We start from the raw sequence: 25,122 nt of genomic DNA on the forward strand, positions 1-25,122 counted from the left end.
ATTCTTCACTTAATGTAAGTGATCTCATAGCAATCCACCCATCTGGAGTGTAAACTGTACAATTGGAATTTGGTACTTCAGCATAGAGAAAAGCTAAGTTTCTTTGGTTTTAACCTACTAAACTTTGAAAATTAATTCAAATTAAGTCTCCAACTCATTGTTAATTGTCTAGCAGAGAAAGGGCCCAATTCAGCGCAACAGGCATCTATATGACTTGAAACATAGCACTGAAATCTGTTCATGCTGAACTTATTCTTGTCCTTTAATATTCCCTGTACACAAAAAAAAAAAAAAAAAGGCAAACAAAACAAAATCCCAAAATCATAGTTCCTGTCACTTGAAATGTTGAAAATTCTCATGACATTTCACTGAGTATGCTGCATTCCTGTGACTTATTGTTTCTTGGTAGGGCTTGTGGCTAAGAATGCCATAGAATAGTGCATGAAGAAAACAAGGGTACAGAATAAAAGAAAATATTTAGCCCTGTCTAAGATTTTCTTTTCCCTTCTTCCAGTGCTACTGAAATATAAGGGATTCAAATGATAATTTTTCAAAAATTGTACCGTTCATGGGTTGAAATAGGATCTTGTGGAGATTTTTTGCAATAATGAAATCCACAGGAGGATGTTTTCTAAAAAAAAAAAAAAAGGAAAGTGTAACGGTACAGGCAAATGAATGCCTATATTGCCTCTCTTCTTAAGCTGTATGGGAGATAGTGTGATACAACTAGACTCCTCTCTACCATTAGCTAAGCTTTCACACACGTAGTTGTCTCTAGGCAGGTAGGAATTTTTATGAAACTATGTGTGACTACTCACAAATTAAGTATGTGAGTGATTTGCTGGCTTGAAAACTGATAGAAATAGATGTGCTTTTCTCACAGTCATGTGATATGCAAACACCAGTTAACAGACTGCCACCTCTCATTTCTGTGAAGAAAAGTGCTATTCAGTTTTACAAGAGGAAACTTGTGCCCATGGTCTTAGATTCTATGGGTTGGGAAGGAAATAATTTTCTGCTCAAAGATTTCTGTCATGGTGTAATACATAGACTTCCTGCACATCAAATAATTATTTCTAAATTTAGTGTAATTTGTAAAAGGTCATAACAAAAATGCAAGCAGAAAACATAGGGAAATAGCAGTGATTCATGTAAAAGTATGTAATAGCATTTGGGAAAAAAACCCCAATAATATTAAATGGTGGCTTTCTGAGCAAACCTTTTCTAGACCATTGTGCTCTTTAGTTTATTTATAGTATAACCATAAGAGGAACATTAAAATAAGTGAACTTGTAGATGAAGAGCAAATTAAGCTGGCCAAGTACTGTGTTACGAAACAAATCTAAGTTATGTGTAAATGCATATGCATTCTTGTCGGTCTATGGAATAGTCTCTGCTAAAAAGTCCAACGTTTATATAAAATTATTAATGGCATCTTTACATAATTCTAGTTATTTCTTTTGCTAAATGCAGGAAAGAGCTGTCATTTCTGATATCACTCTGTAGTAAGATTGGATAAATGTTGACCTTTTTTAACCAACTGGTATACCTAAGACAAACATGAAAGTAAACACAATGATGAAAAGCCTTCCCCTTATTGGAAGGAAATGTTAATGGATGCTTTTGTTTTCTGTGTATCTAGTCTCAGTACTGTCTAGTGTCTTGTTTTTGTAAAGCAAAAAATTGTTCTTGACCTTTCAAACCACTGTGGCAAATGTGCTCTATAACCAGACTTCGGTCAGTGACACTACAATAGAAAAGGGGTGACTGTCATTTACAAAGATGTTTTTCTTTTATACTTAACACATTAGTGGTTAAATGAAACTAATCTGTGACCTGAGGTCTGTATTTTTAAAGGCAGATGAATAACTAGACACAGCTGTCTCAAAAATTATTTTTATAAACAACAGCTCAAGAGAGAAAAAAACACTAGAAGCAATGACAAGCATTCATTTTTAAAAGAAAACTACATATGCCTTAGTGACAAAAAGGGGTTCCTTTGTTTGTCCTTGTCCTTTAATCCAGAATAGTATATTAAATATGCTCTAAAATATCTGCTTCAGAGCTCCTGAAAATAATATGGTGGCATTTGCAATCTTTGCAGTGATTCATATCTTGACGATAGTCATAATGCCTAATGTCATTTCTACCCAGACCACTCTGACTAACACCACCTACATTGGGAGTCTGTCGCCTCAAACTCCACTAAGCTCAACAGAAGGACTGGATTGCTTACTCCTCATCATGATCTAATCCTGTAGGTGTCTAAACATACTAGATGCCTTCTTGCCTGTTCTGAAGCTTCTCATGACACATAATTTCATTTGCCTTAATATGCCCACAGGGACCCTAATCTGTGATGATAGCAGCCCATCTCTCATCTGGAGCTTCATTGTCTTTAGTCTGGATATGTATTGACACCCAGAGATGCCCCAGAGTTGACAGTGTTTGTCATCAGGACTGGAAAGTTTCAATGCCTCTGGGCACCTACTGTTTATCAACTCCAGCCAAATAAAATCCATGCCTAACTTTGTGGGTTGGATCACCCCTGCAAAGTGACTCCATACCTTCCTTGTTAACTAGGGGAATTCAAGCAACCTGTTTAAGGATCATTTTTTCTTCTCCCAGGTTTTTAAACATCCCACCCCAAACCAAATCCTTAACTCTAATACCTTCATGTCTTAAGGTACCTAAATTAGTCATAAAAATTCTAGTCTCGTCTTTTACCCTTGATCTCAGGATGGCAATAAATATTGTGTCCATTGGGGCTCTGAATCACTGAATTTTAGGTGGTTACTTCCAAAGCTTTGTGATAACAAGGAATGTATGAACAGTAATTATTTACTGTGACCTCCAGTAAAAGTCTCATGAATGAGTGTCATGGTTTGAGCCCACCCAGATGGCAACAAAGCACCATGCAGCCACTCACTCACCCCTACGTTGTCCCCTGAGGGGTGTGGAGGAGAAAATACAACCAAAAAAGGCTTGAGGCTTGAGACAAAGGACAGGGAGGGCTCACTCACCAGTTTAGGCGTTTGTTTCTGCTTCTATTCATCCCCTGAAAAATGTATTTTTTGGAAGAGGGATAATTCCCCCATGTCTCTTGTCTAGGAAACACCACAATAGAGATGATCCCTGAATCTGCAGGGCCACACAGTTACTGCTAAGTATCTCTTTGTTAAGAATTTTGGATATTGTTTGCCATCCCATCTATCTCTGAAAAGCATTACAGCAGAACTCCTGCTCGTCCAGAATATCAACCACTTACCCCCAACATCCTTCCTTTCCAACTCAAAAGAAAGGCAATTGCTCTGCACATCTCAGCAGCTGGGGTTTGTTCTAAGTTGGGGGACCAGATACCTGAAAATTGTTATTCTTTCCTTCTTGTTACATTTTTTTAATTGAAAGTATAATAACTATGACTTATTTTACAGAATGAGCAGATAAAATAACATTCTACATAGAAAAGCATCAAAGCTTCACAACCTGAGTTGCCAAACACTTTTCAGGGACTGGCAGGGAATCACAGATTTTCTCTTAGAACTTGTCTCACCTGCTGACATGATGCTTGTCCCCACTCTTATTAAAATCACTGGGAGTTCCACAGACCTGGGGGAAGGCAGGAATATGCTGTAATTGTGTCTTGAACCTTGATGGTACAGCCCAGAATATGTATGCAAACAGATAAGAATTTTGGAAAAATAATTTTAATTTTTCTTAATGTAATGTTTTTCATTTTATTGTCTAACTTCAGTTTTTTAGCATTCAGTGGAGATCAGGAATGCATTTCATCACTAACAGGTAACATGGCTAATGCATACCCCAAACCTGGCATGTTTCAAATTTCCTCACAGTTTCCCATTTCTGTCTTCCTAAAAGAATGGATTAAATGGCTTTAGTCCTGCTGCACTGTGCATCAGCCCACAGGGTTCTTTCACTGTCCTTACAAAGGCTGAACATATGAAGCTAAAGTCATTCTTGGTGTTGTGTCCTTGATTTCAGCAGAGTTGCTCCAAGAACACATTTGGCCCATCATCTCGCAACTACAGTTTAGGAAAATGGCCTCTATTGTTTCTAATATCAGCATGACCACTGAAAAGTAAATTTAAACTAGGGGATTGTGAATTGTGGTGATTTCTCTAGGTTATTATCCCTGATAAATACTAAGCTATTCTAAGGACATTTGCAAGTCGGTTTATTTATCTTTCGATGATTAGGAGCAAATAGCATAACTATTAGAAAGCCTCCCCATTGCTAAATTACTTTTTCCATTTTCTTTCTATTTATTTTTTACTGTATTTTTTTCTGTCATTTGCCTTTATCCAGAAACAATGCCTCTTTATTACAAGTTTTAAAGGTACAAAACAAATCAACTAACCAACCAAACGAAAACCAAACCCTTATCAAACTGTAAATTTCCTAATAGCAAAGGCATCTTTCTCTCCTTTCACTGCAAACATAAGGCTTCTACTTTAAAGGATTGGTACAGCTAGTCTTTAGACCTTGTTTGTCAGTCTTGATTTTCCTATTTAGGCAGAGTAAACTCAGTGGGATAAATGGATTTCTGGAATAAAATGGATTCTTTTATTTTCCGCTTGAAATAGAAGATTTCCATGGGATTTATATAAATACTGGTGTTTCTGTGGCTCTTCTGAAGAAATTAAAATTCACTCTATTTGCTAGAAACCTTAATTATCTAGCTGTTGTGAAACTGTGAAAGAAATGGTCTTTGTGAGAGTGCTTTTCTAGAAATTCACACTTCAACCTATTGTTGCACCTCATAAAGGTGATTGCTTTTCTTTTCCTTTAAAGGTTTTATGTTTGTAGATTTGCTATGAATCTAAAGTTTTTTTGGCATTACAACCGGTTACTTTCCTACTTAGCTGGCCATTACTGCTGGATTAGTTTACCGGTCCGAATCTGTTACTGTCCTTAAAGGAAATGCCATATTCTCGTTATATCTTTCCATTATACTAAACGTATTGCTATCATTTAGGTTATGTCAGACTTTAATGACATTTAGTGACATTTCCCGTTACTATTACAGTTAGTTATCTACTCATGGTCACAGTCTGCTTCTTTGTATCTCTAGAGTGGTTTTAATAAAGCTGTATGGGGACAATGGCTCTATTAGCACTTATACATAAGTCTTTCGTGAACTGTACTGAAGATCTGCAGAATTTTTCCACTGTCTTATGTATATTTTTTTGATTCAGTTATGTAACATCCACCAGCATAATTTTCTTTGGAGCCATTGTGTAAGGTTAGCTCTGCCATGCAAACCAAATTTAACTGTCCTTTGCAAGTGTAGCCTGCCCGGGAGAATATATTTTTACTACTTGGTAATTATTTTTTTTAAGTAAATCTCTACTAAACTGGTGAAGAAACCCCAGACTTATGAAAACAGCAATAACTGTTAAATTCAACAGTGCCTGCCTGCTAGATCCTGTCACATAAAGTCTTATTTGCCATTAAGTCATATTTGTTTACACACACAAGCACACGAACTTCTCCAACTGGTTTGATTTGTTCAAAATTATGAAGAGGAAATGCTTTCTGAAAACATTTCAAAACCTAATAAGTGAGCTCTGAATACCAGTTTCAGCTTTGTATTTTTCTGTCAAGCTCATTTGAAAGTAAATAAAACAATCAAAATAAGGATGAGGGTTCAGCTAGAAAAACTTGAGATTTATTAAGCATCTTGTTCTCTAGACTGCACATGCAAAACAACTGAGCTATATTTGACTAACTGTAGCTTAGGACTGTCAGTGCTTTATCTCCCTGTCATTCCTTAGCTGCTAGTAGTGGAAGGCACAATGGGTCCCAGGGATAGGGCAGTGGATTTGGTCTCAAGATACCCTGCTACTATTCCTGGCCTTGCTAATGATCTACTGTGTGATATACAGTAAATTACTCCACCTCTCTTTGTCCCAGTGTCATGAGGATAACTATATAGAGCATTTTGAGATCTAAAGATCTTTGAGTTATATACTATTATCATTTATTATTTATTCTCTGCTTTTCTGTGAGAGTCTTTTAAAAGACATTCTATGCCAACTAATGCACTTTTTTCTGAGGCAAGCAATCCACAGTTGTCTGACAAGTCAGGCTGTAACAGACAGCTTTTTTTCATCTTGTTTCCATAGAGTTCCTGCACAAAGTTTCCTACATGAGAATTACAAGCTGATCAGGTATGAGTTTCCAACAGGGAAACATATTCTCCCCATTTATTACTATGCATTTCTAGTGCATCATCATTCAAGGTTGAATATGATGTGCTTGGTTAAGCTGAAGCCTGTTTGAAGTTCATTCACACCAGCTGCAACAATATGGTAATGCCCTGACTGGGCAGACTGGAAGCCATCTTTTACCAATAGCTGACACTGTAAATGTTGTAATGCTGAAGATTTTCTCTATCAGAAACGTGTTGCAAACAGTCTTTGGGAAAAAAAAATTGAAAAAAATGCTTTTGCCTTTTGTTTCCAGTGTTATTCCGTACTGGAATTTAGATTTTCTCTGTTTGCCAGCCCCAGCTGTTGTTTTTATTAGCTTTCCTCAAAAGCTGGCAGTAACACCGTAAGGCTTTTGCAAAGTTTTTTCTTTGACTCTTAACGCCCACACAGCTGTAGCAAATGCGATGGGTTCTAGTTGTGTGACAGTTTAGCTAGCAACAGAAACAGTACAAAACTTGGATATGTACCAACAAAAATTTTCACCTCCATTCTGGCCCCTTTACTGACTTAGAGGGTTTTAAAGTGGTACCTGGAATCGAGGATACGCCTCTAAACAGCCCCGTGCAAGAACTCAAATTCTTTTTGCTTGCTTCATTACCCAGATCACCATACTGGCATGATATAAAGCCCTCCAAGCAGGGCATATTACCTTGGGTTTTGCATGATGCTGACTGTGGCCACAGGTTTGCCCTGGTTTGGAAGGCGGGCTTGAAGTGCGGTCAGCATGAGCTTACACCTGCCTGCAAACAAGTTGCAAACGCTCTCCCACCAGCCCCAAAGTTCTCCTGCAAACGATTGCAGGCAACCTTGCTGATAAGGATCCTGGTGAAGGTAATTTCCAAGGGTGGAACTGGGAGAGGGTAGGGGGCCAGCCTGCCACAACCCGCAGCACTGAGAAATTGTATCAAGTGCCACTGCTTGCAGGCTGGCAAGCAGAGCAGCTCCAAATCAGGAGGGAAGAAGAGAAGCTTAGCACAGAAATCACTTTGGCACTACTCCTACTCCTATTAGAATTCATACTGCTGTACCTCATCTTTCTTCCTTGGGAAAACCACTACTAGCAGCAACAGGTCGTTCAGCTTAGAGGCACATGCAGTCTGGGTTTCTTTGCTGCAATTATTTCCTCTACTGTCAGCTGCCACTTAATTCCAGTCATGCTGTTTGGTTGTGCTGAGATCCATCATTAAGATCTTTAAAGTTCCAAACATTTTCTTTATCTGTATCTCCTAGAAAGTTAAAAAGCAGCAAAGAAAATCAAATTTGCTACTGCTCTTCCATAATAGCTGCAGCTCTAGCATTTCCTGAAAGTTTGTTCTCATAATTTAAGAGACAATATTAAAAAAGGGTAGAAAAGGAGAGGATGGATGGGAAAAGGCTTGCAAAAGAGAATAATCATTTTACAAGTAGTGAGTAGATCAGGTATACAAAAGATTGATGTTACCAGAAAAATTGATTGCTTATTCTGTTACAGAGACAGAAATATAGGAGTAACACATAAGAGAAAATAGCAAATGTGATATATTTCAGTAAGGATTTAATATCACTGACAAAAGGCTAGAGTGTGAACAGGCCTATGAGGCTGGGTACTGGAAGTTACTATTCATTCCAAAGTGGTATCACTTCTTCACAGGTTTCATGGCTAATAGTACCTGTTAAAAAAAAAAAAAACAAGCAAAACCAAAAACAGAGGAAAAGACTGATTCCTACAGTATCAAATCTTGCCCTGGCCTCATGGACAGTAATTACTAACCCAGCGAAGGTGTGTCTAGGGACTTAAATACTATGACGAAGTCTACCTAGAAAGAATTTAAGAAAAAATATCTTTAAAAAAAAAAGCAGGAGAGCATTCACATGCTAGAGTAACTGTATGTAATACTCCAGCTATGACATAGAATCATACATGTGGACAGCAGATACCTGATTAGCTGCTTCTACTTTTCTGCTATTGTTCCATACTAAAAGAGAACAAAGTAACTCACAATTTTCATTACAAGTAATAGCTTCTTGGTCCCAGTGTGAGGTCCTGACTCATCACCAACATTTTGTTTCCTGCAATTTCTGCCATTTGTATTTGTAATTAATAAACATAATGTTGGTGCATTTAGTTTCTATGGAAACCATAATTTCTTTAGCTTCTCCTGAGAATTCTAAGCAAACCTGCAGTAAGTTTGACCCAACTTTGTCACCTCTTTACAGTCTAGAATGAAATAAGTTATGACTCCTGGGAGAAATGTTTGAATTTCTGTCTATGAGCAAAGTTCTATAAATCTACATAGTAATTTGTCCCTGTAGACTGTTACCAAATATAGTCTCAAGACCTTATACGTTATATCACCCAGAGGAATATAATTAAGCTTTCTTTCCTTACATGAAAACAATCAATGATGGTAATTTACATGCAGTTTACTCAAACTTCCTGCTAATTTTAAAATAATGTAAAATGCAGACAGTTAATTGTTAGAATAAATAAGGTGAAGACAAATAATATGGAAAATTCAGGGCTGGACACAACTTATCTTCGCTGAAATGGAAAATACAAGAATCCCAACAATAATGAAAGTATTTTATTCTTGTAACACCTTCCAATGCCGTGAATTTTAGAAACTTCTGGTCCACATCAATATTTGAGTAATGAGATGTTTTGCAAGCAGTTTCTGGTATTTGAAAAGTATATGTGGTACACAAATGCATATGTGAAAGTTTGTTCAGTGCACAAATGTAATGCAATATGGTGGGGAGGTAGATAGAAGAACTGATGGCTGTCAGAGTGACAGCAAAGGCATTTAATATATAAATTTATATATATATATATAATTTTATATATATATTTAATATATAAACCATCAGCACAGACTAGAACACAGTTATATCTCATTCCAAATGAGTGTCCCAGCCTGTAGGTTAAAGAACCTTGCTCATACACGCTGATACAGCTTTAACTAGAAGGAACGAGATCATGTCCCAGACCACTGTAATACTCACAGGCCCTAAATGAGTGCACACTCTGAGATGTGTATTAGAGTACCAAAATACTGAACTACTGAGAAACATGTGGAAGAGCTGATGGCTTCTTTCACTGTGGCCGTGCTCTGAAAGAAAGCTTAACACAGAATTTTTCAGCAGCACCTGTTCTCATAGAGAAGACCTATTGACAATGCCTCTTGTGAAATATATGTGACAGAACCACAATTTCTGGAGCTGTGTGAGACTTACATATGAGATGATAGTCACAGACCTGTTCAGTATGATAATAAGAAGAAATCAAAATGCAAGCTCCTACACAGTTAGGAGCAGCTGAGAAGGGGCTGTACAGAGATGCCTGCCTCAGCCTGCATCCTGCTTTAGGCACTCTGTACATCTCAGCCTGGATTTTGTAGCAGAATCCATGTCTCCCTCCATATTTGGAAAATCGAAATTTTTACATTTATTCAAAAATAAGTATTGGTGTATGCACCTGCATAATCACAACTCATTATATTATGGGCATGCAAATGCCTTTAGTAGTGGACAATGTTCTTTAAGTAAAAGGACTGATAGATAATGTCCTGTTGGACAGTATTAATACACGTTAATAAAAAAATTCATAACAATAAAAAGGAAAATGCCATCCTCACAAAAGCTTTATCCTTTTCTCAATCCTCTGTCTTTTCTCTAAAATGAGATCTTAACAGAGAACACTATTTGGGTATTGCTTTTAATGGGCTCTCAAATATGCCATTATTAGGAAATGTAATGAAGTTCCTCCCCTATGTCTAATTCATTTTTATTTGTTTATTTTAGAAATGCAGAAACGGCTGAAATTTTTGCCCCTCTGAACTTCAGGGAATAATGGATCATTTCCTCTAATTGTTTTCTTTTTTTTTGTTTACAAAAGGAGGACGACTTAGCAGACATTCTGTAAAGGCCCAGGGATGTCATTATGTCTATAGCTATTCATAATTGGATATCTCCATGTAATTTAAAATTATTAATGAATAAAATATAAGAGTAGTCTCTCCACACAAGTAAACAAAACATTTTTACGAGATGGTAGGGTTGTTTTGATCTCTTCAGAGAACACTTGATATTTTCTGATTAAAATATCCATTGTATTTCTTCAGGGTATTTAGTAACAAGGGTGAGGGAGAAGAAAAGACAGTGGAAGACTTCAAGGAACAATTGATTCTATATGAGAACAGTCAATATTTTACAGACTCAGTGATACTCACAGAATACAGAATTCTAGAGTTTTTGCTTTTTTTATTTTTTTTTTATTTTACTAATTGTGTGACCTGCTACTATGGATATTCCCATCTGTTTCTGATATTTTCATAACTGTCTTGCATATGTCTTTATGATGTTGCAAAAGTGAAGTAAACTGTGCGCACCCATGCTCAATTACACAATGGCATTAAGAAGCTTCCTAAGATTATCTCTGTCAACAGTAGGAAAAAAAACATGATATAAGGGTGGTGTTCATACTTTGTAGTGGCCAACTCGGATGCCTATGCCAGCTACATACATTATGACAAACAGTTTCTGACTTCAGCAAAATGACACAACTTGGTTCAAGTCTCCATGTGCCTTTAAGAAGTTTGCAGAGTGCTTTCCACGTTTGCTTTGGAGAGGTAATTCAGAATTTCAGATCTATCTACTTTTTTATTTTTTCTAATCTTAAGACATTCATTTATTACATATTAATGCAATAATTTGATGAATTGAACATAACAGAAGTAGTAGTGAGCAGAAACTTTATCGTATAACCTCAAAGCTTTACCCATCTGTAGCTGGGAACATGAGGAATGTAAAATTGGACACAGGCAATGCTTGTGTTCCTTAAGTGATAGGTTAGATACATGGCTTATTTCCTCATATATCTAAAATAGTTTAAGCTATTCTATACTTAACTCCTGTACTTCACTGCTAGCATAATTATGCTGACAGAAGATATACTGAAATTTTCCGTATGCCTTCCTGCAGTGTTCTCTCTACAGAGGAAAAATGATACCATCTGAGGTTTTCAGAGAAAATCTTCAGAAGCACATGAAAGTATGTGTTGACTGGTCTGTGATGCCAGAGTTGTTAAAATCAACTGGAGAATATCTGGGAATGAGATCCCACATCAATTATAGGTTAGTTGCTATTGAGTAGCACCAACAGAAGTATTCTTTGAAGAGATTTGAGTGGGTCTTGAAAGAAAAGGTGTAAATCCCTAACTCTTTTTAAGGATTCAGAGATAAATACTTTAAATCTATAAGATGACAGTTTTAAGCCACAACTGCCTTCCCAGAATTTCATGCATAATAACTACACACTGACTGGTATGAACTCCATTTTGCTCTCCCCACTTACTTGGGGCTGTGGATTCCACCACAGGGGATCAACTTCAAGGCTCAGGGTTATCATGCCAAATCTGTTTTGTACAACGCACACCTTCTAAACACAAAGAAAAGAAAGTTATATAAGCAAAGTTCGCAAAACAGTGTTTAGAAGAAAGTCTGTGATCACTGAAAGTTAATGCAAAAATAAGAAACAAGATCCCAAATATAGGTAGGAATACATTTATACAAGATGTTTGAAATGAAGCTAGAAGCCTTCAAACTCCTATACAAACAAGGGGAGTGTGGGAATTATTTAAATTAGGGCATGATGTATTCTACGCAAATCTGAATAGAAGACAATTGCCAGGATGATTACTCATTAAAATAAACTATCATTTCATCCAGTAAAGCAAATTATATGAATCCAAACCTGATAGTTATGACATACAAGCCAGGCATAGCATTACTAAAATAATACCAAATAATTTTGTCTTTTACTATCAAGAATATACAGTTGTGACAGTTCTCCATGTTTCTAAAAAAAATATTCTTTTTTAATACTATAACTGTGGGACACGCCCCATTTCACATGTTCACATAATCTAGAGGAATAAATAATACGGAATCAAGCCAGTAATTGACTGAAGAAAAAAAGAAAAAGCAAAGAAAAATCATAAAGATTTCAGCATGATGCCAAATGAAAGTGTTTGGGTCAGGTCTCTCCCAGTATGGGAGCTTAAGTCATTGATCTCTTTTACTCTGTGGGGAGCTTTGGTGCTGTCTCTGGTTGGACTTAACGAAGGAGTCGAACTGTGTGATCAAGTGCAAGGTAAGATCAATTCATGAACAGAAACCCAATATATTTTTCTTTCTTTTCACTGACAATTAGATGAATTTTTGCCTTGCATTGTGGAGTAATTAATAAAATTAAAATACAGATTTTTTTTTTCTTCAGTCAGTTTATTCATTTATTCAAACGAATGAGGCCAAGAAATAGGTCAAGGTATATTTTGACTGTACGTAAAGTTGAGGACAAATCAGGAATCCAGATGTAATGCTAGTTATGGATATTACCGGTCCTGAGAAAAATCACATAGACTCTAGGATCCTAAGTGGAGAGAGATGTTATCCACCCAGCCCTCTTGGGGTGAGCTTGAATCTCTTGTTCTTTTGTTTTCTATCCTCCAACTTCCTCCTTCTGTATCCTTCTTTCTCTTTTCCTTCTTTCTTTATCTGATTCTCTATGGAATTCTTTCTTAAAATAAAATTTCTCTTAAAATTTTATCATTAACAAAAAAAGTCTGTGTAGGCGAGACCTTATAGCAGTCTTCCAGTAGTTAAAGGGGGCCTATAGGAAAGGTGGGAAGGGACTCTTGTCAGGGAGGGTAGTGATAGGACGAGAGGTAACAGTTTCAAACTGAAAGAGGGGAGATTTAGATTAGATATTAGGAAGAAGTTCTTTACCGTGAGACTGGTGAGACACTGGAACAGGTTGCCCAGAGAAGCTGTGGCTGCCCCCTCCCTGGCAGTGTTCAAGGCCAGGTTGGATGGGGCTTGGAGCAACCTGGTCTAGTGGAAGGTGTCCCTGCCCATGGCAGGGGGGTTGGAACTAGATGATCTTTACGGTCCTTTCCAACCCAAACCATTCTATGATTCTATGATCTAAACTTCTTGGTTTTCTCCTCATTTTAAGTTATGTGCCTGTTTACTCAAGTTATGTCTTTTTCTCTTATGCTAAATAAGCTAATATAGAATAACATGTAAATAGACTAAAATATTGAATGCTATCATTTGAAGACAACAAAAGATTTAAAAGGAAAATATAAAACTATAGAAAAGCACTGGTTAATTTGATGGTGAGGATTCCCTGATGGTTACTTGTGATGATATTCAGGGTAAAAAAACCTCTCAATTTCCTGTCTTTTTAAAATACTCTCTGGATGTCCTCTTTCAGAGTATCTTAGAATGTATTAACTTGGGTGTCACGATGTTAAAATAGTCACTTAAACCATGCGACCTTCAGAAAATTAAATCTGGTATACATGGTACTTAACAACATTCAGCTAAAAATCATTCCATTTAAAATATTTTTGTTTTCTCATTTAGACTTCATCATTGATCAACAGGGCAGGTGAATGATCTTCAGATCCGTTTTCATATCTCCAAAAATATTTCTGATGTAGTAGATTCTGGCTTCTTCAGGAATTACTTAGGTTTATATGCATACAATATTAAGATTAATTTACTGTTGTTTCCACAAATGTTTTAAACCCTAATTATAACAAGCTTTTCATTAGTTAGAGAGAAGGCCTATCAATGATATGTTGCTTTATTATACGTTATTTCCATTGAATACATATATTTCTGTAGCATCCAATGGCACCATCAGTTATAGGTCTATCATTTGAAAAGGTTATAACAATACAAGTTAAATACATGTAATCGTGGTATGAAACTTAGAAGTAAATATTTTCTTATTGTGACAATATTTGCATTAATCTGTCTTTAAAATTTCAATTCATAAAGAGACAGTTAAAAATATAATGATATTTATCACCCTATTTATGGCATTTATCCCAGTAAGAAAAACTTCATGATGTGCTACTGCTCCTCTCATTCTTAATGATTCCATTCTTTTTGGGGAGTTTTTGGTTGCTTGTTTTGTTTTGTTTTTAACTAGCTAGTATTGTCAAAGTTACCGGGAGACCCAAGATTAACTAAAAAAAGTAGTATATCTTAAAAATAAAAGATTCTTACGATGAAAAAAAATGCTTCTTCAGAATCATAGACTGGTATCGGTTGGAACAAGCCTCTGAAGATCATTTAGTCCAAACCGCCTGCTAAAGCAGGTTCACCTACAGCAGGTTGCACAGGACTGCGTCCAGGGGGGTTTGAATATCTCCAGAAAAGGAGACTCCACAACATCCCTGGGCAGCCTGTTCCAGTGCTCTGTCACCCTCACTATAAAGAAGTTTTTCCTCATGTTCAGGTGGAACTTCCTGTGTTCCAGTTTGTGCCTGTTGCCCCTTGTCCTGTCACTGGGCATCACTGAAAAGAGCCTGGTCCTGTCTTCTTGACACTCGCCCTTTAGATATGTATAAACATTGATGAGGTCCCCTCTGAGTCTTCTCTTCTCCAGGCTAAACAGACGCAGGTCTGTGATGGGTTTGATCCTGGCTGGATGCCCAGTGCCCACCAAAGCCACTCTATCACTCCCCCTCCTCAACTGGGCAGGAGAGAGGAAAATATAACAGGCTTGTTTGTTGAGATAAGGACAGGGAGTTCATTCAGCATTTATCATCACAGGCAAATCAGAATTGATATGGCGAAAAAATAATTTATTACCAAACAACTCAGAGAGGAGTAATGAGAAATAAAAGCAAATCTTACAGCATCTTCCTCTCACCCTTCCCTTTTTTCCTGGGCTTAACTTTGTTCCCTATTTCTCTCCCTCCTCCCCCAGAGTGGCACAGGGGGACAGGGAATGGGGGTTGGGGTCAGTTCATCACACTGTTGTTTCCGCTACTCCTTCCTCCACAGGGAGAGGACTCCCCACACACTTCCCCTGGTCCAATGCGGGGTCCCTTCTCACGGGAAAGAGTCCTCCATGACTTCTCCAGCATGAGTCCTCTCCACAGACTACAGTTCTTCATGAACTGCTCCAGCATGAGACTCCTTCACGAGGTCCAGTCCTTCAGGAACCCAATACTCCAGCGTGGGTCCACCCATGGGGTCACTAGCAGCAAACCTGCTCCAGCATGAGCTTCTCTCTCTCCATGGGCCACAGGTCCTGCCAGGAGCCTGCCCTGGTGTAGACTTCCCCCAGGTTCGCAGCTTCCTTCAGGTATCCACCTACTCCTACGTGGGGTCCTCCACTGGGTGTGGGCAGATATCTGCTCCACTGCCCATGGGCTGCAGGGGGACAGCCTACCTCACCATGGTCTTCACCACAGGCCGTAGGGGAATCACTGCTCCAGTGCCTGGAGCACCTCCACCCCCTCCTTCTTCACTGATCTTGGTGTCTGCAGGATGTTTCTCTCACATATTCTCACTCTTCTCACTTGCTGCAATTACTGCTGTGCAATAACATTTTCCTTTCTTAAACACGTTATCACAGAGGCGCTATCACCGTCACTGATTGGCTTGGCCTTGGACAGCAGCAGGTTGGTCTTAAAGTCAGCTGGCATTGGCTGCATCAGACATAGGGGAAACTTCTAGCAGCTTCTCACAGAAGCCACCCCTGTTACCCCCCACCCCCCTCCCCCCCCACTACCAAAACCTTGCCACGCAAACCTATTACAAGTTCTCTCAGCTTTTTCTCATAAGAGAGATGCTCCAGTCCCCTTGTCATCTTCGTAGCCCACCACTGGACTCTCTCCGGTAGTTCCCTGTCCCTCTTGAACTGGGGAGCCCAGAACTGGACACAAGACCCCAGATGAGGACTTATCAGGTGGTTTGAAAGACAGGTGTCTGCGGAGGAAGGCAGGAGCCTCCCTTGAAATGGAGAGTGCAACCCCCTTCCCTCCAAATTATTATAAATTTGAAATTAACGGGTCTTCAGGCAGAGATATGGGGAATAGGAATAACAGTTCTTTACTAATATATATATATATATATATATATATAACACAAGGCAGGGAAAAACAAACAACCCACTGGTTTACACTGACAGAGTCAGAAATACAACCTGACACCCTGTTAGGGTGGCAGTAGCAGTCCGATAAGATGCTGGCTGCAGTCCTCCTGAAGTGATGGATGTAGTTCTGTTGAAGCAGCGATCAGGTAAAAAAGTCTGGTCTTCCTCCAAAGGTCCAGTGGTAGGTAGGTAGCTTTTGTCCTCTGGAACTCCAGGGGGGGGCGGGGAAAACTCCTCTGGGAATCCAGTGGAAGAAGGCTGCTAGGGTGTTCGAAATCTCAGTTTTTATTTAGCATGGACTGCTTGGCTCCTTCCCCCCGGGGGGAGCATCTCACCATGGGATGGGGAGTCATGAGGCAATTCCTTGATGGGCCATTAACAGGAGATAGTCCAGGAGGGTGTTATCGATGGGTCAGGCGATAAGGCATTGTTGTGCCCATTAAGAGAAGATAGTCCAGAGGCGGGGAGGCAGGGAGCACCGCCCCACCTGGTCTAAACAGCTCCTGAAGATGGTAATAGAATACCTTTTTTCTTTTGGCACATTTTACACGGTAACCTAGGACATAATCCACCCCTTATTCTATTACCATCTACACCATACCAAACTCAATGCCCCCTTACAGATACATATATACATATATACACAATGAAACCTTACACAGAGTTCTCACTTAAAATTAGGTCTCCTTGTGGTACACAACGGGTTTCCCCATTTTTCTGCATTACCCACCAAGTGTAACCAGGTCCTTGAGCAAAAACAACCCCACGGAAGGGTGTGCCTTTGCCTGACGTGAGATTAATCCAAACAGTCTTTCCTAACATACCTTTCGTATGTACCACAGGGACTTTATCTCCGTCCACTGTGTGCAAGGGTCCAGACTGGGCGGGACCAGCTCGATTGATGGACCCTCGGGTATTGACCATCCAGGTGGCCTTTGCTAAGTTCAGTTCCCAATTTTTGAAAGTCCCCCCTCCAAGTGCTTTTAGGGTAGTCTTAAGTAGCCCATTGCACCGTTCAACTTTCCCGACAGCTGGTGCATGATAAGGGATATGATATATCCATTCGATTCCATGTTCTCTGGCCCAAGTGCTTATGAGGCTGTTCTTGAAATGTGTCCCGTTGTCTGACTCGATTCTCTCAGGGGTGCCATGTCTCCAAAGAACTTGCTTTTCCAGGCCCAAGATGGTGTTCCGGGCAGTAGCATGAGGCACAGGGTAGGTCTCCAGCCACCCAGTGGTTGCTTCCACCATGGTCAGCACGTAACGCTTGCCTTGGCGGGTTTGAGGAAGAGTGATGTAGTCAATTTGCCAGGCTTCTCCATACCTGTACTTCGACCATCATCCACCGTACCACAGAGGCTTCACCCGCTTGGCCTGCTTGATAGCAGCGCAGGTCTCACAGTCTTGGATAACCTGGGAGATACTGTTCATGGTTAGATACACCCCTCGGTCCCATGCTCATTTATAAGGGGCCTCTCTGCCTTGATGGCCTGAGGCATCATGGGCCCATCGACCTAAGAACAACTCTCCTTTATGTTGCCAATCTAAGTCTATCTGGGACACCTCTATTTTTGCAGCCTGATCTACCTGTTCATTGTTACGATGTTCTTCATTAGCCTGACTCCTGGGGACATGAGCATCTACATGACGGACCCTCACAGGTAGCTTCTTTACCCGAGTGGCAATATCTTTCCACTCATCAGCAGCCCAGATTTGTTTTCCCCTACCTGCCAGTTGGCCTTTTTCCACCTTTCCAGCCAGCCCCACAGAGCATTGGCTACCATCCATGAATCAGTATAAAGGTAGAGCTTTGGCCACTTCTCTCTTTCAGCAATGTCCAGGGCCAGTTGAATGGCTTTGAGTTCAGCAAGTTGACTTGATCCACTTTCTCCTTCAGTAGCTTGTGCGACCTGTCATGTGGGGCTCCATACGGCTGCTTTCCACTTCCGGTTCATCCCTACGATACGACAGGAACCGTCAGTGAAAAGAGCATATCGTGTTTCCTCTGCTGGTAGTTGGTTGTACCGTGGAGCTTCTTCAGCCCGCGTCACTTGTTCCTGCTCCTCTTCGAGAGTGAGGCCAAAGTCTTCACCTTCCAACCAGTTCGTAATTATCTCCAAAATCCCAGGGCGATTTGGGTTTCCAATACGGGCGCGCTGTGTGATGAGGGCAATCCATTTGCTCCATGTGGCATCGGTGGCGTGGTGGGTAGAGGGAACCTCTAAACTGATGTCCATGGGACCTCCCAGGTCCTTCTCTGCAGAGCTGCTCTCCAGCAGGTCGACCCCCAGCCTGTACTCGTGCATGGGCTTATTCCTTCCCAGACGCAGGACTCTACATTTGCCCTTATTGAACCTCATTATGTTCCTCTCAGCCCAACTCTCCAGCCTGTTGAGATCTTGCCAAGGAAAAAAACTAACTATTGGCATTTCAGTCCTGCTCATGTTAAAGTAGACAAATAATTTAATGAGCACAAGAATTCACTGAATCATTTTCAGAGGTGATATTTATCATGTGCCACAGTCCAAATTTTACAAAATTATTAGATTATTTTTTTCTGTCTCTTTTAAGTCAATGAAATTTATCCAAAACTTACCTGGAAACTACTGCTGAATCCCACAGTCGGCATTTTTGTCATCCTCCTAACAAGGAATAAAACCTTTCTTCTCTTTCAAACATTAATGGAAAGGAGTAACTATTTGACCAGGAACAGCTAGTTTGAAATTTAGTGTCAAACTTAAAGAACAATAAACTAGTACACTGAACTACTCGTATTAAAAGTTACTAAGACCAACTGTAACAATTACTGGATTTTTTTTTTCTATCTTCTTGTGTTTACTGCTTTGAGATTGAATTCTTTAACACTGAGTTTCCACTCAGAAATTTTTCCATACCTGTTATTCTGCTGCAGATGTTTTCCTCATGAAAGTGTTCATGAAGTTCAGGAAAACTGCCAAAAATTACCTCTAAGTTTCAAGGTCATCCTTCCTGTGTGGAGTAATTGGTATACAGCAAAGCCCATGGGACACTACAAACAATTTTGCTAGTATTCTTGGCTGTTTACCAAACCAGAGTATGTTTTCTATACCCAGAACTTTCCCAATAACAAATTATTTTCAGCTATGGTTTTCATCAATACCACAGAGAAATTAAAATATAAAGCTGTTGATTACTGAATACATCTATGGCCATACAGATCACCTCCCAAAGTATAGCTACCTTAAGACAAGTACTTAGTGAAAAATATCAAATTTACTGTGATTAGTGGACTAGATTTCCCTCTTGTTCATTGATTACTAAGCATACTGTCCCTGTAAGCTGTGCCCTTATCAGCAATCACATTTGATTGCAGACTTCAAACCTTTGATAGACAAATAGAAAGATGGGTGAGATAGATAGAGAAACATGGAGTTCTAAAACTATCTTTTGGAGGCACTTGTAAATGGTTCCAACATGTAGCATAAAATATTTGTTTTAAGTATCACTGAATCTGGTCCAATTCTTCTCATAAACGATGTGGTCTAGGGCATAGCTCTACACAAACAACACTGCACATAGCTGAGGTCACTTGCTTCCAACATCAACAATGAACATGCAGCATGCAACACGAACTTGCAGTCCTCTCTGCTTCTGATTTTTCCTCAAAATGACAACGATGTCATGACAGCTGGCCTAAAGCAGATATTATTACCTCATCCTTTGAAGTGGTTTATAAGCTGGGGAGACAGAGCTTCCTTTCTCCCTGTCTTGGTTTGGGCTAAACCAGAACGAATTCTGGTTTAGTGCTTTAACTTTTCAGTTAAGTCTCCTCTAACTAATGGCACTTTCTGAAACAGCAGCATGTTTTTTCAGACAGTGACTGCTTCTAGCAGTGACAACCCCTGATGTTTATAGTTCATACCAAGGAATGGTGTGCAGAGAGGCCCTTGCTTACCCTTGTTCTTATAGCGACCAAGGTCACTGCTAAACCTAGTACTCCATGTTGGGGTGCTGTAAGTGAAAATGGTCGCACCTCCCTGCAGGGAGGAGCGAACCGGACAGGTGACCCAAACCTGACCAACAGAGTATTCCATCCCATACACGTCATATTCAGTGTAAAGCTGAGGAAGCACAAGGGTCTCTCTCTCTTCTTCGATGGCCGACATCTGAGGAGGACTCTGTCTGTTCTTCTGTCGTTGATCCCGATCCGTGCATCCCTGAATCCAGTGCCTGAGTCCAGCTCCTGCATCCCGTCCCTGTCTGCTGCTGAGTCCAGCCTGGGATTGCCCCAGTGCCAGCCCTGCAGCGTTGGTGGTGACATATCGTCATCAGGATGGGGGGAGTTGGGTTCAGTATTGATTTTGTATATATTTGTATATATTATATATATTTCATTATTTCCTTATTCTTATTATTACCTTTTCTTTTATTGTTATTGTTTCATTAAAGTTGTTTTAGTTTTCTTTTCCAAACCGTAAAGTCTCTCTCCCTTGTTCTCTCTCCTTTTCCCTTTTGGGAGGGGAGAGGGGTTAATAGAGAGTGTCTGTCATATGTTAGTGGCTGGCCCAGCCTCGAACTGTGACAGTCCCTTTTTCACAGATACATACACACAAGCACAGACATGCACAACATCAGTTAATTTAAACTTCTGAACAGAATTTGAACTGAACCTAAAACCTAAGTCCAACCTCCCAAATTTCAGAAAAAAAGATAAGATACAGAAGGACCTGGTGTTTCAGCAGTAGTACCAAGGTGACTTTTTATGTCCTGCAGAAGGATGTTCTATCTGCCTAATTTAAGCACTTAAACTTAAGTGAACTAGGTTTTCTTATAAATGCTCAAAAGGCATCTAATGATATGTCTGTTAATATTTAAGGAACTGAGATAACTTTCTTTGCAAGAGTGTTTTACTAAACACCTACAATTTGAGTTTAAGGTGGATAGCTATGTTAGATTGGATCATATCATGCCTTTTCTTTTTTACTGAGGTGAGGTGAGTCGAAATCAGGAAACAATTCTACAGCAAGATTTGTAGTGCATCTGTCTAAGCAGCTAGTTGTTTACATGAAACAAATGTTTGAACAAAAGAATATCATAGAGGATGAATCTACTTCATCTTGTGGGAAAAGTAAAGAGATCCAACTGTTGACTCTTTTTGACGGGAAGTTGCAGCCTTTTTTTTCGCAAGACTACAGAATAAAAAGTGCTTGTGAACGAGGACATATTGTTAACACAGATATTTAGACAGAGTGCTGAGAATGAAAAGCTTCTAGAGCTGTTCCTCTGATATCCTGTCATTCTGCCACCTGAAAATGTCAGTCTGATAGTATGCAGTAAGAGGCAAGGAAATTTCACTTTGAAAACATCAGCAGCCCTTGTACATCTGTTAATTAAAGCAATCTGCCAGTGTTCCTCTTAGGCATGCAAAGAATCAATACTAAGCTAACGTGACACATTTTCACTGCTGCTGTAATAGAATTGAAAGTAACACATTTATTTATCAGGTGGCACCAATCTACACTTCCTTGTCTGGTGAGGGGGTTTGATTGTCACACTATCACCGTCTGGTCTAGGTATGACGTACTGAAGGTTTTCAATCTGTTTCACTGAAGTTATAAAACAGCACGTGGACCACATGTTTCTCCTGGAACATTCAAGCACTATTTGTGCCTTGGATTTGGCTAAGAGTATTTTTGCTCTATACTGTTACAAAACTGGAGAGCAACAGTTCCTGGCAATAGATCTGCAACAAAAAGATTCATTTACTTTGAAAATCTTCAGTCACAATACAGAGTTTCATACAAATTTCTATTTCAGCTTTGAAGTAGAGCTCGTGTTTCTGATTTTTTTTTTATTCTTAACAAGAGCTGTTACAAAACAGTACTACCTTTCCCTGACTAATGGCAAGAATCTAAATTCAGGGACCTACATCAGGTGCCTTTACTCCTTATCCTCAGAGCTCTGAACCCAGAGAAATTCAAGTTCAGCCTGTTTCCCAAAAAACCTGCAAAGTATTGATTAAGGAGAATACTGGAAAATACTAATACAGAATACAGCATATAAACAAACAGCAATGTCATATAAACATTTCATAAAAGAAATACATCTAGATAATAGTTTGATAAACTGAACAGAATGGCTGAAGACGGAAGTTCTACGATATTGAGAAATATTATGTCAAGGCCTTTGGTGTACCAACCAGCTCTGCAATCTCGCCCTTCACACTGGAATTCGGCTGCGAAGGTCAGCACCAGAATAACATAGTCGTGTAACCTTGGATCAGACTTTTGTGAAAATGAGTAAGGTTGTGGCAAAGAGTTATAAGAAGTCTTGTGGAGTCCCAGCTCATTGGGTTAGGAGCTGCATTCAGCCACAGGCCTTTGCTGTTGCCTGACCTATATTGTCGTATGCCCAATACCTTGTTGATTTTGATTTTGCTTTGCTGAGGCTGGACCTCAAACCTCAGCTGGGTTTGTCTGCCAGTCACTAGGCTTTTGTTTGTCATAGTTATTGTCCCCAAACCTGCCCTGCTTCTCCTATGTGGGTGCTGTGGGACTGTGTCCATGGTTGGTGGGGTGACTGCCTGCCTTGCTGTCACTCTGGGCTTCCAGCTCTCTTTCCTTTGCAGAGCAACTTTTTCTTGATGCTCTTTGGCATGCTAGGAGGTTGCTGACTTGCTACGGCTGATATTCACACAGGTTTCACATACTGAACTCTGTCTGTAGGAGCAAAGAAGTTCCACCAGCAGGTGGAAAACACCATGTACATGAAAACTGTGTCAGCAGAGCGCTGTCACAGGGCAAAGCTGTTGTGTTAGTCTGCAAAAGTTAATGCCAAAGAGCATTAATACAGATAGACAAGCAGCTGTATCCAATTTCATTACCTAATCTGCAGGAAGATAAGTTCCCACTTCAGTGTCATTTTTGCCTTGTGGGTAGTCTAATATCAAAGGGAAAAAAATTTATTGCTTCTGCAGTTTCTTGCCTATAAGCATTTTATGTTGTAATTCTTTTGACCTCTCTTTTTGACCTAATTAGGCTAATATCTTTCAACTATACAGTGTAGCTTATAAAGTATTCCATTAACAATTTCTAATGTTCACTGAAAAGTCTAGGAAGGCCTACAAGCTACTCAGTCCTTGTTTGTACAGACCTTTTGCCTGAAGTTGAACATCTAATAGGAGACTCTGTTTCGTGTTTGTACAGCACGTGGCATCTCTTGACCAAGTCAAATACTGGGGCTCCTAGGTGACACTTAGGCCAACACTGTATGATGAATAGAGAGAAATAGGCTCCACCAAACCGGTTACTCTTTGTAAACACTGGAGGTGGTACTACTCTGACTCTGTGCAAAAACTTTTGATGATTGGTTTTCAGAGTCTGGAGAAGAAAAAAATAGTGTCTAGCCATGAATTCAACATTTCATTGCAATGCCTCTTACAGAAAACTAACTAAATAAATAAATAACAATTACAGATAGCCTGCTGCTCTAGTTCTACAGTTTAAAATTGATTGTTTTTCTTTAATGTCTTGTCTGATATCTGTGTCTGTTGCAAAGCATAAATCTGAAGCAGCATGTTTTTAACTAGTCAGCATGTCTGGTGTGCTCTGAAACAATCACCCCTCACTTTGAACAGCTCAGCTCAGTCAGTGGGTCTTCGGAATGCAGACGGTGGCTTTTCCTTGAAATGAAGTGATATAAAAATTCATGTGAGCAATTCTTCTTCAAGATGTGGCCAGAAATCTCCAGAAAATAGCATGCTTAAAAAGTAAAACTAAACCTCGTAAGAGATTTTACCTTTTATAAACTTCAAACATCATTTGTTTTCTATTGTTAACAGAAGTGCCACCACACTTTGGTTATTCTTACAGCTAGGATAAATAATCTACAATTATCATAGATTGTTGTGCATATATGGTAAAAGATATCACTGCTTTGCACAAAAGTATAACATGGCTTTTACTCAAGGTGGATTTATAAAAATAGCATAAATTCTGACAGTATAAGGGACAAAAAAGAAGTCAATTCCCAGCGCATCTTTGCAAAATGACCTCATATAATGAAATCTTGGAAGCTCATAGATGATGAATTAATCACAATTAATATTTTGTATGTGGTACTGAGGGATAAACAAGAAAATAGTCCTTACAAGAATGAATTCTTACAATGAAGTATGAAAATACCCGTGTGAAAATATTGTGAGAGTTTCAACTTAAAACAACAAGAGACAGATAACTCAAAAATAAAGATAAAACCTAACTGACCTGATGGTGCATCCTGACAGGATGACAGTACTTATTATAGTGGATAGTGACATTAATCTTTGGGATATAGCACAGATGTCCAATGATTTATTCTGAGGATTCAAGTGAGCATGTGGTGTGTAAAATATTAACTTATAGATTTAAATCCCTGATTTGAAATCATGTGATTTATTACCCTTGAGTCTAATACGATGGCTTCTAAAATTTCCTCATTATACCAGTCAAAATTTAAACCACAGCAGTAAAGAAACTAGAAGTTTCAGAGTGGTAGCATATTCTTGCTGAACACTTCATATGGATTTGCAAATATTTTTAGCATCTCACTTGCCCTCAGTAAGCTACTAAAACCATCAGTTTTTCTAAAAGTCTACTTAGTGGCATTTAATGAGAAGTCTTTCTATGTGTTCCTGTCTAGAATCTTAATTTGTGTCAGGCAAGTCACAGAAATACAGTGAAATCTTGATAAAGAAAAAGATCTGAGTGGCACATTTTGAGTTCTCCAAATTCAATTTTTGGCTACCTATTTGCAAAAATTAGCTTTATTAATTCTATGGGAAATGAGAACCATTTACATTAAAACGTAAGTCTTCAAAAAGGATCTACTTTTACAGTAAGGCCATGTTCCAGATGGGAAACCTGATATAAAGTTAGATGAACTACTTGAGCAGTCACAATATTGAAGCAAGGAACGAGCATGGAAAGTATAAAGT

Source organism: Leptosomus discolor, chromosome 1 (assembly GCF_034619465.1).
Source record: "Leptosomus discolor isolate bLepDis1 chromosome 1, bLepDis1.hap2, whole genome shotgun sequence".
Classification (NCBI taxonomy): Eukaryota; Metazoa; Chordata; class Aves; order Leptosomiformes; family Leptosomidae; genus Leptosomus; species Leptosomus discolor.